This window comes from Lepidochelys kempii, chromosome 2, assembly GCF_965140265.1.
Source record: "Lepidochelys kempii isolate rLepKem1 chromosome 2, rLepKem1.hap2, whole genome shotgun sequence".
Classification (NCBI taxonomy): domain Eukaryota; kingdom Metazoa; phylum Chordata; order Testudines; family Cheloniidae; genus Lepidochelys; species Lepidochelys kempii.
In genome coordinates this window covers 73,578,591-73,594,498 of record NC_133257.1, presented here as the reverse complement: position 1 = coordinate 73,594,498, position 15,908 = coordinate 73,578,591, and positions in this window count along the sequence as shown.

Sequence of the window (15,908 nt, the reverse complement as noted above, 5' to 3'; positions counted from 1 at the left end):
TGTTTGTGGAAACAGAAAACAAAAATATAGAGAATTTTTGGAGACTAAATATTTAACTTGTCAACAGAATTTTTTACAATGGAGACTTGAATCAGCGTTACACTCATCTAATCAGGGAACAGAAACAAAGCCATGTGACTTGTGTCCAGTCAAAACTAACCAACAGAGGATGAATGTCTGCAAACTATTTCTATTAGCAAATACATTTCAGGATGGAGCAATTCCTCTAGTTCCACTGCTGATACCTCCCTACGGTGTAAAAATGGTGTTTCAAGATGGTCCTCTGTCTAGAGATAGCTATACCCAGAATTCTCAGACATACTACACTCCAGACGTAATGACCTCAAAATCCCCTTGGAGCATGTGCACTAGCTCTGTAAAACGACTGGGGAAATATGCCCATAAATTGAAAAGATCAGATGAGGGCCAGTACTGCATTAGAACAGGTTCCTCCACTGGCTGACTATGGAAAAAAAGAAAAAAAAAAGTGATTGTGCCTCTCTAAACTTTGTCTACCGAAATAGCACAGAAAGAAGTTCTCCGAGGGCTTTTCAAAGCCAGTGGGGATGATTTACAGCATCAGCACTATTTATGTTAATCTTAAGGGGGGGGGGGAATGGGATACAATGATACATAAAGAAACATTATTTCCCAAAGGTGGATTTTATTTCTTCAACAATTTATGAAGCTCCAAAGTAAAATACTACTATTTTGGGACTGGTATTATATTTCAATGAGTTTAGCAGCTGCCAGGCTTGTCCATATATTTTGTACTGTACACGTGGTGCAAGTCCCATTGATTTGATCAGCAATGGTACACAGGGCTTTGTGGTGGTGGTGTTGCAGTCAGTCATCAGATCTGGATCTTAAAGGATGAACTGTGCACTGAAGAACATCAAGATTAAATTTGTGGCAATGAGTAAACTAATTTTTCACCCACTAACTACTCTGCCAAGTTGTTTAGCCACCACATTTGACTTACTGTGCTCTCAAATTATTCCCAAACATTATTACCATAGCTGTCCCTATTGTACTAGCATAATTAATTATGCTGATACACAAATAAGAAAAAAATCAGCATCTTGATTATAATTGGGAAGAGGGGGTTGGGCTTTAACACTGCACATTCTTCTTAGCATATGCACAACATGCCTCAGGTGGGACGTGACCAGGATTCATCACTGAATTTGATCTGCTGGGTGGATCATTAGCTTCCCCAGCTTGGGCCTGGTATGGATTGGGAGTGTGATGTGAATGCTGATCCATGCCCCTCATTTGCACATTAATATAGAACAAAAGGTCTGTGGTCCTTAAAACTGTACTCGCACCTTCCTGTCATACAGTAACAGTGGATAGCTGGAGTGGCAATAGAAAAATATGCACACTAACCTTAAGCATGAGATTCAAAGAAAAGGGTGTTCATTTGCTTCACATCCTGTTCAAATGGATGTGAAGGATGAAGCCTGTTACACAGAAGTGGAAACCTCTAGGAGAAACCTGCCAACTTCTAGACTGACTATTTGTGCTCAGTCCCCTGTTATCAAGTAATTTCGTTCTTCAATTGGTCCTTGTTGAGGAATGAGAATGACCAAAGGAGAGTATAAATAGTCCTTACCCTCAATTGCATCACCTCATCTTCCTGCCTGGAAGGTATCAAACTTTACAAATATCAAGAGGGAGAAAACATGGAGAACCTCCTGTTCTCCATGAGGATCAAGGGAATAGCTTGAGCAACAAGGCAGCCCAGATCCTCTTTCTGACCTGAATTATGGGGTTACACTGGCGATTTCTTGTTTGAATTTTCGGTTTGACAAACTAGTGAAAGATGAAACCAAAGACAACTGTGCAACACCCAGACAGATATGGCCAAGGACAGGACAAAGAGAACTGAGAACAAGACTCAGCCATCAGCTGACCGGAGGTAGGCAAGTCAGCAGAAATGAGGGATGTAAACAATACAGAGGACCAACAGAATTAACGCAACAACAGTATAAAACCAAGTCCCCCACCAACAGCGATAACACAAAAAAGAAGTGGGAAATTGTTTTGAAGACTAGCATACTTGAAAAACAGTACGGCAAAGGCCATGTCCTTATGGTGGACTATGTACTAGTAAACTCTGGCCCTTGCAAGTCAGAAACACTGTCACAATAGCCACAACAACAAAAATTGTTAAAAGGAAAACGAGTAGCAACCTTCATGGAACTTGAAGGGAGAAGCACAGGTTGCAGGAGGGAAAAGTTTGGGGTAGGCACTAGGAAGTTAGTCTGTGTGCACATGGCTAGAATTCTAACTGCAGTGACAGCATCTTTGTAAATAATTATCTTAATAAAGAGCTAGTTAATTTTAGAAACATGGAGTCCTCTCATATGAATACCCAGAAAATAGTACATGAAAAACCACCCCAGTCCCTTTCACTGATCATCACAGCTGAGCCAGTGTGCAGGGTGTCATAATTTCATGATGGTATAGGCCAGCAGCAAATAACTATGCAGTGGTGGATGACTTTGTTCCTAGAGCATAGAGAAAGCTAGAAATAGATCAAGATGTATAAACTTAATTATCTGTTAATTTAAATTTGTAAAAGAGGCATTTTAAGGTCCACGTACAAAAATGCATATTATAACCATCTACAGATATACATATAACTTTTAAGACTGTGTGTGTAAATTGGTCGGTTATCTATTGGTGTGTGCAGACATGGTGTGTGCATACATTCACAACAACTGTGCACTCAGATATACATACACAATTGCATGTATATTGTATCTGCACAAGTTGTTGTCTACTTTAAAAAATGATTCTAAGTAATTTGTTTAAAAATGTGTGTTGGAGACTAAAACCATTCTAGCTTCAGCATTTAGTTCAGCTTTCCTGAATGTTTGTCTGCTCTAAGCATTTTCTTGTGTGACAAGATGGGTGAGGTAATATCTTTTATTGGATCAACTTCTGTTGGTGAAAGAGACAAGCTTTCAAGCTTACACAAATCTCTTCCTCAGGTCACATTTTCTTGGGGTGATTTTTATATTGGAGTTTACCAAATTCTGATTTATCTATACTATATTGTAATTGAAGAACAATTTTTTTAACCTATCTTCTAGTAGATAGCCAGTATATTTAAGGCATGACTGCATGACTTTATGGCAACAGCTAAGGCAAAACATTTCCAAGATATATTCTTTTTTATTGAAACAAAAGAGGAAAACTTGACTTTGTCCTTTGAGAAAATTTGGGCTTACCCTGTCAGTTCAGCTAGTCTTAAAGACATCAGGAGAGAAGACCTTGGAAACTTTTTGATTCTCATCTGCTCTTGGGTTCTGATCCAGCAAAAGACTTAAGCCTGTGCTTAACTTTAAACATGTGAGCATACCATTGAAGTCAATAGGATTTCTCACATGCTTAAATCCTCTTCTGGATTGGGGCCTTGGTCAGTTGGACTTTTTTTTATCTGTGGGATACAGAGTTATTCCTATAATGATTGATGGCAATGGGACAACTTCTGTGACTAAGGGGGTTGTCTAGATGGAGAGTTAGTGCATAGCAAGCTGGGGTGTAACTCTCCAATGCACTAGCATGCCGCACAGTAAGCTGGCGTGTGGACGCTACTATCACTCACTAAAAGTTCCTTAGCGCACGTTGATCTACTGCTGTTTTCAGGATGCAGGCTCCGGCCTATATCTTCTGAATCCCCAATAGCACCAACAATTTCCTACTATTTAACATTTCATTTGATTTTTCACTGATAAGTCTGGTTGAATTGGGTTGCTTCAGGGATTCCCATCCTATTCCCCTCCAAATACCAGACAGCCCAGTTAATAAATATTCCTAACTCTAGGCAGTCCAAGACACAAATTAGATTACTTTTCTTAAATTAATTTATGCAATCACTCAAATTAATCTTCCATTGTCTTATTTTTCTTGTACACAGCAGAAGAAAAGAGGAATCTACAATTTCAGCCCCTCCAGGCTGAACACTTTCCACAGCTTCACCCGAGGTGCCAAAATGTTGGATTTCTATTTTCTTCCTCAATCTGCAAGGAAAATAAAGTAATGAAAACCTAATTCTACTGAATGAATGAATCTAAGAGTAATCTAATGAAAAAGATTTGTTTGAGAGTCCAGAGATATGAATGTTTGTTTCGTTTTTTGGGGTCCAGACGATTACTGTGTGTTCCTTTCCTGGAGTGGGTCCACGCTGCTCCCTGGTATCACTGGCTGGCTGTTTCTGTATGCCTGTATTCATAATTCCTGCCAGCAATTACAGGTTTCTGTATTTACAAACGGGTTCTTTGACCTAGTTTTGGAGATTAAGAGTTTGAGTCTTCTCTCGCTTACACTGATTTTAGACCAATATCATTCCTTTGCATTGCATTGCATTCAGTGGATTCACTACTGATTTATACAGGTTACAGTAAAGGGAAAGAGGGAAGAAATACTAAGCGTATGAAGCAAAAATCAGGAGTTTGCCCGTTGGGGTTTTGGGCCTGTCTGAAGTTCCTAGTGTTAGAATCATGCCTTTCATTCTGCACTCTTTTCTGCTGATTATCTGTCCTTGATATCCACATTGCCCTCTAATGCCATCGACAGATAGGTTTATACAAACAGTAGCTGGAAGAGCTATGCATAATTTTTACTGCCTTGGAAAGAGTAGTTTTTAAAAAAAATTAATTTTCACCAGAGATCAAATTCACAATGTTGCTATTTCTGCTGCCTTTGCAAGAGGAAATGACTATTTTGCCCTGGATCAAAATTGCAGTTACTCCCTGGAACATCATTCTTGTTATACCTGACATGGTAATGTATCTGTTTCCAAGCGTACCCTTTTCTGGAAAAAAGAAAAGGAGTACTTGTGGCACCTTAGAGACTAACCAATTTATTTGAGCATGAGCTTTCGTGAGCTACAGCTCACTTCATCGGATGCATGCCGTGGAAACTGCAGCAGACTTTATTTATACACAGAGAATATGAAAAAATACCTCCTCCCACCCCACTGTCCTGCTGGTAATAGCTTATCTAAAGTGATCATCAGGTGGGCCATTTCCAGCACCTGATGGATCACTTTAGATAAGCTATTACCAGCAGGACAGTGGGGTGGGAGGAGGTATTTTTTCATATTCTCTGTGTATAAATAAAGTCTGCTGCAGTTTCCACGGCATGCATCCGATGAAGTGAGCTGTAGCTCACGAAAGCTCATGCTCAAATAAATTGGTTAGTCTCTAAGGTGCCACAAGTACTCCTTTTCTTTTTGCGAATACAGACTAACATGGCTGTTACTCTGAAACCTTTTCTGGAAGTAGTAATATTTTTCATGTGGCGCAAGGCCATAGAAAGTCGTCTGGGTGGCTGGGGAAATTGAAAACTATATCAGTGGAGAAAAGGGGAATGAGGAAGTCTACAGAAAGGCCCCAAATCTATAAATATGTAGGGAAGGTTTCTAACAGCCTGTGGAGTTTCTCCTTTCAAAGTCCTGGACTGCAGACTTTGATATTATCTTGTTGATAAAATATCGATCATGGGGTACCTTCTTCATATAAAGAAATCTCAATCTGAAAATAAAATGTTAAGATACTCTTAAGATTAGCGGAGCAGGAAGAACAATTGCAATGGGAAAATGGTGGCTGGGAAGAAAATCAGTCCCTCGGAGCTCATTTGGATCCATGTGCAATAGGGACGTCCTCACATTTCACTCATTAAACCACTTGTGAGTTAAAGAACACTGGGTAAAATCCTGGCAGTATTGAAGACAATGAGGCCAGGATTTCACCCACTAACGCTGAGCACAAATCTTTAGTGTAGCTGTATACCTGCCAATTCTCCTGATTTCACTAGCCCACTAGCACATATCACACCGTGCTGACTCTGTAAGTAAACTTGATCATCACCATCCTTTTGTCTCAGAAGACGCTCAAAACAACAAGAATACTATCCCTTTCCTTGTTGGATATAATAGACTTCACTGGAACCCTAAGCTGATTTACACCAGCTGAGACTGAGCAAAAGACAAAGCATACCCCTCTCTTTACAATAATTTTAATTGAGGAAGCAGATTCAGAGGGTAGATATTGGGTCAGAAAAATAGAGGTATACAAGACTGAATTTTCCTTCATTCTGGACATTAGATATAAATGTTTTTCCTCCTATGAACTTTGACTGGTCATGGTTGAAAAATCACTATATCAAGTAACTGCAGATGCCGTTGAGCACATATTGCATGGCTCCTCGGCTGCATAACAGGCTTTATCTCTCTCTCGCTCTCTTTTTTTTATCATTGAGTAGAATTTCAGCTAGCCTGTGTAACCATTTTTAGTCAGCCTCCCAAGCTCTGTCTAGACAGAGAAATCAAAAGCGGGGTGTTCTTCAGTGAACAACCTCTCTTCACCTCTCCCGGGCAATGCAAATGCTGACTTGAAGAAAAAAAAATAGATTTTTTTTTTCAAATTTTCTTGTCACTTTGTAAAAATGAAAATGTATGAAAGAAGAAAAGTGTAAGTTTTTTTTGAAACATAATTTATTGTTTCTGAATTGGATTGATAGACCTCAAAATTCAAGTCATTTCAACCACAGAACAGAAGGAGCATGAGTAGCAGCAGTACATGCTTCTGCACAACTTCCCTTAATCCTGACCTCTTGCTACCACACCTCTAGGGATAAGAGGGAGTTTGAGCTTTATGCTCATTTAATTCTCACCTTTTCTGTGGGGACTGCCAAGAAGGGGGACACTTTAGGAATTTTCAACACCTCTCTGAATTTGTATTGTACTGTCATGTTCCCTTGAAGGTGTGTGAGAGTATACAAGATGCAGAGGCTCAGAAGGGGCTGTGGCATATTTGATGCAATGCAAATTCACTGGGTCAAATGGGATTGCAATGTGGCAATTGAGAGGAATATTTGTCTCATTGTCTTTTGGTTCCTACACAAACGTCCAGCCATAAGCTTATGGGAGATTTGCATGGTGGGAAGAAGTCTGGAGATGACTGTAAGAAGACCTGGGCTTTGCTGTTCCCCTTTTTCTTTCTTTCCTCCACTAAACCTACCCCCCAGTGGCTTTCTTCCCTCCACATTCCAAACCTTCCCGTCTTCCCCCAGACCTCACTTTTATCTCTCATCCCACTGTCAGAGCATGAATAACAAACACTTACAGATTTTTAGCTCACTCTTCTGCCTCCATAGATTTAATTCTGCATGAATCACATGGGCAGAGCAGGGAACTGGACATCAGTCAGGGGAGTTAAACAAATGTTAAAAGAAAGGAAGGAACACACCCTGCCAGAGATTACTTGTACCTGCTGATAGTGGGTGTGGGGGGGGGGGCACAATTTAAAGGTTCAGCTGCTCCTGGAACAGCTCGAGTCACCTCCCACACACAACAGCCTGCCCCCTTGACCTCAGTCTCCCTTTCCAGAGGGCACTGGCCCCTCCCTGCAGCCCCCAGCTGGGAGCTCCTGTCTCTCCCAGATGCCGTGCAGAGCGGGGCCTGGCCACACCATGTGACTGAGTGGGGCCAGGGAACCCTGGCAGAAACTGGGGGGGCATGTGACCCTGTGTGCCCTCCCCATGCGTTGCCTCTGCCCCTGCTCAGAGCTCCATCCTAGCCATATGTTTCGGAAGTGTGTGAGGGACACGATAATGTGGAGCTGGTTTGAGATTACAGAAGGCTGGCAGAGCCTGGTAGGAGGAAAGTCTAAATCCTGGTTTCATTTCACTTCAGGTGGGAGTCCTGGGCTATTAAGACAGGATCTGTTAGGTTCCAGGTTAGTTTTCCAGTTTCCCTTCAGAATAACTGGCAGTGGCAAACAAAGCTGGAATAGGTTTCAGAGTAGCAGCTGTGTTAGTCTGTATCTGCAAAAAGAAAAGGAGGACTTGTGGCATCTTAGAGACTAACATATTTATTTGAGCATAAGCTTTTGTGAGCTACAGCTCACTTCATCGGATGCATGCAGTGGAAATTACAGTGAGGAGATTTATATACACCGAGAACATGAAACAATGGGGTGTTACCATACACACTGTAACAAGAGTGATCAGGTAAAATTGAGCTATTACTAGCAGGAGAGCGGGTGGGGGTGAGGGTGGGGGGGAACCTTTTGTAGTGATAATCAAGGTGGGCCATTTCCAGCAGTTGACAAGAACGTCTGAGGAACAGTGGGAGGTAGAGGGAGGAGGGAATAAACATGGGGAAATAGTTTTACTTTGTGTAATGACCCATCCACTCCCAGTCTCTATTCAAGCCTAAATTAATTGTATCCAGTTTGCAAATTAATTCCAATTGAGCAGTCTCTCGTTGGAGTCTGTTTTTGAAGTTTTTTTGTTTAAGAATTGCCACTTTTAGGTCTGTAATCGAATGACCAAAGAGATTGAAGTGTTCTCCGACTGGTTTTTGAATGTTATAATTCTTGACGTCTGATTTGTGTCCATTTATTCTTTTACGTAGAGACTGTCCAGTTTGGCCAATGTACATGGCAGAGGGAACAGAGGTACCTGACCGAGAAACACTAAAGTTTCCTGTGGTGGTGGAACCACACTAATTCCTTTCCTTTCAATTCTGTTGTCACTGGTAGACCAAAGTAGACTGTCTGAGTCATGGAGAAAGGAAACACATGAACTGGGTCTTTTTAGCTAGATTATAGTGAGCACCTGGAAGAGATCACAACAGAAAACATACCATATGTTACATAAAAGTATCACCCATAGGCACTATGGTTTGTAGGCAAGCGCAAAGCTGAGAGATGCTAGACAAACAGTTCAAGCACAAGAAAGTTAAAGCAATGGAGCATAAAACATAAGGCACTTGCCTCAGGAACAGGGAAACTATCTGAACTGGTTCCTCAGCCAATGTTTTATGCTCTTTCATGTAGGACAAAAGCACGCAGAACTTTGCACATATTTGTTCTGCATGAGATCCTTGCTTTGCCTAGAGCCTTTATAGAGGTGGATGTAGGTAAAGCCGAGAGCACAGGACACAGATCACTCTGATCTTATATAAATGGCTGGCAATGGAGGAAAGGAGCTGTTTTAAATTACTATTATTTAATCTTTTAAAACTAATTTGACAAGGATCAGTTCAATAACACACACACAAAAACACACAAAGAAACAGACAAATTCCAATAACATATGCTGTGACTTGAAATTTATAAAAACCACATGGAAAACAATTTTCACTAGCTTCTTCCTTGACCTATCCCTCATGTTCATACTAGTGAGTGCACCAATTTCCATGTCTAATCTATAGCATCTCTGGAATTTTTTTTAGATCTCCTCCTGCCTTTCCAGCTGGTTTCCTGTCACAAAGCTGGCCTACAACTGGTGGATCATACCAGTGAATATTCTCCCCTCACAGGGTAATCCTCAATGGTGTAGGCTAATATAGTGCTCTACAGAATTTCTAGGCCAAAATTTCTAGAATTTTCAGTGAGCTTAATTTCTCTAGTTCACTAAAAATAGGTCCAGATGCTTTTATGACAAATCCACATTATGGGTCTAACTAGTTTTAAAACTGGTAAGAAAATGTCCTCAATATAGCCAGATCCTAAAAGGCCAGATTGAACAGCAACATCTTATGCAGTGTCTCAAAAAATGACTAAACTCTGATTTTGGCTGACCATGAGAGGAAGTAAATTCCAGTGGTCTCTCTGTTGAGAATGCTCCATCACCCACTACTGAGAGTTCAAGTCTGGATGCAGACAGCAGGAACACTCTGGCCAATTGTAGCTGGTGGGGAGAGGTGGTCTCAACGGGGTCAGTTATCACCTCTAAGCATCAGCACAAATATGTAAGCAAGTGATTCAAGATTACACAATCATTGTTGCCTAGCTGGTTTAATTGTCCACTGCAATAAATTGGTGGTCTCAGCCTAAGGCTTTTCTGACAGGTGTTACTGCCATAGGCAACACCAGTACAGCTGTCTGCCATGGGGAGTCTTGTTAGAAATTTCCATAAGGAAAGTGGCCTTGAAGTACATCTTCCATAGATGGAGGACTTCAGGTTCCAAAACTTATATGAGCACCAAATTTAAACAGAAATGAAGAAAGTTAGCTAACACTGGTTGAATGAAAACCAAAAAGTCCAGAAAGCTCAAACAGTGGACTTTTAAGTTCTGTGACATGCATGTTAGTTCTTGTCCCCAGTGACACAATAATGAAACAATACTTATGCTCAAATAAATCTGTTAATCTTTAAGGTGCCACCAGACTCCTTAATACTTACAGAGCAATCCTGGCTTTCATTTAAGGGTTTCCATAACAAAGTTCATCATTGTCTTTAGCCCTGGGTCCTGTATTAGCTTCATTTTCATTTTGGCAGCCATTTTTTGGTATAATCCCATGTGACAGAGAGCCTCTTGTTTTTTATAATTAGCATTACAGTGGCACCTAGAAGTCCTAAAAGCCCCTTGTGCTAGGTGCTTTGCAGACACAACAAAAATATAGCCCTTACTCACTGAGCATGGTGCTCACTGACATGAGACTTTAACAGGACTACTCAAAGCAGGAAGCATTATGGCCAGTAGTAGTAAGTGTTTGCAAGTTTGGGCCCTATGCAATTTCAGTTTGAATGTTGATCATATGCTGGTATTTTTGGTTTAAAAAAAATAAAATACAGTACAATATATAAACTAGTTGGTTTCAGATACTTTTAGCCGGAGGTTCAATTAATATCTCTTAAACTGTGGCAAGATTTTATTTATACTCTGGGAAAGAAACTGAGTCCAATGAACATGTGGATTTTGGATTGGTAGGTTCAGAACTATGAAGCTTTAAAGAATCTCCAGTGTGAAGTGAAAGCCTATGTGTGTTAGGGTCCAGTATCTTGGTGTAGCTAAAATATCTAATAGGAAAACAATACGTGAGCCCTTATACCTGGTATAGTTGGGATATTGTAGGCCAAATCTGTGAGGCTACATCTAGACAGCACCGACTACAAGTCTCCAGTGTCACACAATGACAGGATTGCAACTTCTCTTTAATGGTAACTGAAGATTAGAGAAACTCTGGTAAAGAAAGGGAGAGACAAAGGGCAATTTTCTTGTGGTTGTTCTGTGGTGTGCAGGCTTGGGAGACTGTTCCCCCTGCATGAGTTAACACCTCGTTCCCAGAGAAAAGAAGGATAAAAATAAAGATCTGAACAGTGTTGTTCCAGATGGGTAACATTGGAAGCTGTTTTTAACAGTTCTTATTCTGCAGTACTATTGTTAGAACTTGTTCACTCATTGAAGTGTGCTGTATAATACTACAGTATGTGCTCTCTCCTCAGTGTAGGAGTTCTTCTCTGTTGTCATTCTGGAGCCAAGAATGTGCCATACAAAATGAAACAGCTATTAAAATGTGCATGAAAAAACAATTTGCTTTGTGCCTAGTTACATCTTCAGGGAGAAGCCAGTTATCAATGTTTTTCATGTGGTCTTGATGCCTAGTCAGGCATCAGAAGTTAACATAGTTGGAAGAAAAATAAAACCATGCCAGTAGGAAAACCAATGGAGACAGTCTCATGGTAATGTTAAAAAGGTTTCTTTATATTCAATGACAGTTTAAACATGATTTTTGCACATTTTATTTTGTTTATGTCAGCCTATTTCATGCTCATCCCAAGTTCTGGGCCTTTCACAACAAATTAAATAGACAATATTTCATACAATGTTTTCAGGATTGTTTGTAGCTGTGTTGGTCCCAAGGTATTAGAGAGACAAAGTGGATGAGGTATAATATCTTTTACTTGTGGTTGAGGGTAGTTTTAAATGATGCCCTACCACAGGGTTTCACAAAATGGAAACATGCCAAATGATTTTTAATTCATTCCATCACTGTTCATTCTCCCACCAATTTTTGTTATTCATTATTATTGATATAACTATGTAAATACATACAGCAAATGTTACTGGTAAAGTGTGTCAAAGAACAGTACTCTCACCCCAATGAATTGCCACTTAAAGGCCCCAGTTCAGCAAAGCACTTATGCATGTATAACTTTAAGATGTACATGAATCAATTCATGCACCTGCTTAAGTGCTTTGCTGAATTGGGGCCTCAAGGCACAGCTGGGTGGTGTACAGAACAATATAGTAGACAGAGGAATAGTAATGACTAGACCATAGCAATTTGACATCATTGATGGAATAATCAATAGAACAGGTGGATTTTTGAGTATTTGAAGCAAGATCTATGGGGAATTTACACAGGTGACTGTCTTTTTTTGTTAATAAGAGTGATGCATTACTTTGGTTCCCCTCACCATGGCAGACAGACTATGTAAGTCTAGGCCACAAAGTATGAGGAATGAGAGGAGGCACAAGAAATAACATACACATGCAAACACAGACAAAAAATTGTAGGCATGGAAAAAATGTACATCGTTTCAGGAATTTATTCCCATCTCTATGTGTGTGGGATTTTTCTGTATGTAATTCTACACTCCCCTGCACACTAAGAGAAATCATTCAATCTGAATACACATCTTAACCAGACAAGAAATAGCAAGTATTTGTTGTTCTCCTAGGGAGATAAACACTTTACAATAGCCTCTGAAAAGAGAATGGCAATGTCAGAAACACGCTAGCCTGTCTTAACTGTGACTTTTACCCTGCCCTTCCTTCTTCCTGCAACTCATTTCTTAAAGGGTAGTCTACAATAAGGTGATGTGGCTATTAAACATGAGCTATTAGAAATCCAAGGTTTCTAACAATTCTGCTCAATACGTTTACAAATTGAATCCATGTTGTAAAAACTCAGGCCTTGATCCTGCAAATTACTTCCAAATCAATGGGGAATATCTGAGGGGGTGGCAGGAAAGTGTGTGTGTGTGGGGGAGAGGGGGGGTAGGATCACCCATACAGCTCTCATTACAGGATTGGGACCTAAATTTTGGTTTTTAAAAAAATCAATAATGTACATCCTCCCTCCCCCAGCGTTTTTAGTTCAATCTGAATCTTTCATTGTACTGGAATTTTGGCAGGTAATAATTAATTCAGTAAGTACATCTGTCTGGTTTTAGCTTGGGTGGAATAATTTTCAAAGTGATAGATAAACCCAACTGCATCCCCCTTCTCTAAAAATAGTATTTTTCATAAAATCTCTCATGTAGTTCTTTGCCTGGTATTATAAAGGATTTATAATAAGCTGCAATTTTTGATTTACTGAAGGTATGAGCAATAACGTGGAAAAAAGTTAAGATAAATGCAGCCATTGACAGGGAATTTCTAAAGGCATTTGCCTCACTTCCTAAAGTGCATTGGTCCTTGAACATGGTTCATTTTTTGTATGTGGCAACGCTAGAACCTTATGCTTCCTTTGATCATATACTTTAATCATAGAAATTAGAGATGGAAAAGGCCCATTCAGTCATGTAGTCCACTTCTTGACACTGCAGGATTGTTCTGCAGTTTCATTTCTAGTGCTTTCCAGTGCTCACATTTCTCACTAAGATCAATGTGAGCCCCTCATCCAGATCAAGGGCACCATGTGGCTCATAACTTGTACAACATTACACTGAATTGTATTTTGTATGATGTCATGTGGCATAAATGATGGAAACAATAGAACATTCTTCTCATACAGCAGAGAGTAAAGTGTCTGCTAGAAGAGTAGGCATGATTTATTTGTGCAAGCATTAGGTGGTGAGATAGAATGGGAAGAATATAATTAGCTCTGCATCCTCAGCTTTCTAGATGCAAGGGGTGTGCATCATCTGTCTTCACAGCACCATGGTTTCATGTGCTTTTTCCCACTCTCTGCACAACTTTTGCATTGAAAATCCTTCCTATTGACTAGACCTGATCAATATTTTCCAAAGTTTCATTTGTTTGATGAAATACACCAGATTAATTTTTGAAGTGATTTCCCCCCATGTTTTAACCAGCTCTACTGAGGTGATTTATTATTATTTATTTATTACTTGTATTACCATAGGATATAGGAGAGCCAGGACCAGGACCAGTGCGAGGTGCTGTAAAAACACAGAACAAAAAGACATTCTCTGCCCCAAACAGTTTACAATCCAAGTATAAAACAAGAAAAAAACAGATGGATGCAGATAGATGGGAGAGTACAGGGAAACATTTAGACAATATTGTTTCATTTGACAACAACACATAAGCAAAGTGAACAATGTAATGGCAGCAAATGCAATGTTAATTCCATGAGGAGTGTTGGAGCAAACAGACAATCAGCAGAGTGTAGAGAAAGTCTGAGTATCAGAGGATAGCCGTGTTAGTCTGTATCCACAAAAACAACAAGGAGTCCAGTGGCACCTTAAAGACTAACAGATTTATTTGGGCATAAGCTTTTGTGGGTAAAAAACGAAAGTCTGAGGATTGTCTACAGAATTGATGGGTATGTCCAAAGGTTGAGTAATCTAAAAATACAAGTGACTGACAATCCCTTTGTGTGGCATTCTGATATATTAAAGTTTCAGGAAATCTAGGATCATTGTAGAATTTTGCATCTCCAGTGATAGATTTTTCAAGTTTTGGACTTAGCAGGAATATCTACCAGTTTGATAACCATCTGTATAGAAAATAAACCTAGAAGAATAGTGCCAAAGGCAGTGTTCATGCAGTAGATGCTGTTTACAAATCTTTTTATTACTGAATTTGTTATAATCCCCCAATCTTTCCTCCACCCAACATCCTCCACGTTAATTACTGTTTCACCTCTGGAGGTTCTGATGATTTGGAATATTCCCCTGGCTTCCATGATACAGTCTATTTGGCATTTCCTTTCTTGTATAGTATTCTTAAAAGTAATTAAACTATAAGCCACAACATGAAAAAGCCTGAATTTAACTGTCAGGCATGTCTGCATATCGTGGCATTGGTTCGAATGGAGGGTTTTAAATGGTGCCCTGCCACAGGGTTTCACAAAATGGAAACATGCCAAATAAGTTTTAATTCATATAATTTAAACACAGTGGCATGAATGACTAACATTTAAATGAATAAACCGTCGAAAGAAGTACAAATACTGTGCTGAATTGCAAAATCAAATGTGAGTTTCAACTTCCTCAATGATTTATAGTTAGTCTTTATTATCCTATAACAAAATATATTATCTCCTTTACCTGCTGCTTTACAAGTAGAAGTAAAGCTACATACTAATGCAGAGTAATGCCAGCATAATGCTGTCTCTGGCAATGGAGGAGGAATAGAAATAAGTAATAAAGAATATAGTGTTGTCCTCTGAATATGTTTTAAGTGGGTATCTAATGAGCAGGCCAAAGCAATTCCATGGATGAGGAAATCTTAAATAGTAGGGTGGGTAGGACTGTATGAGCTATTTGGCTGGCTCTCTACCCACGAAAAGTGAAAGTGTGTCACAACAATCTAATATTACTGAGGGCAGGTGATTGTTAGACCCTATAGAAAAGGGATTAACTAGACACTTCCCTTTCTTCAGATGAAATCAAACTTCTCCATTGATTACTGGTCAGCCCTTCCAGCACTGACAGGATACTCTAATTAGTCTCACTTGTAGGCCCTTCCTTAACAACAGACAACTCAGGCAACATATACAGGGTGGAGAAAATTTTCCTTGTTGGAGAAGGGGTTTAATCCATTTCCTGCCAATCCTTGAGTGGCTTACATTGCACACCACTGGCCATACTGCCACCTGGTGAATCAATATTTTTCTTTTACGGGTAAAAAAAGCCACTGGCTATCCGCATACAAGATTTAAGGTAACTTGTTATAAAGTTATATGGCTTTTCTGAATAAGGCAGTACTGACATAAGGTGCTCCCTGCTGACTGTAAATCACTTATTATCATGCACCTTGCTGCAATACCTGCAGTGATCAGCTTCCTTGTGAAAAGGGGGCCTACAATTTATCAATCCCCTTTTTGAAGGACAAAGAGTTGTTTCCGTTGTAATAGTTGGTTTAGCTCTTTCTGGTGTTATTTGGACTGTATCAAAATGATTGGGGC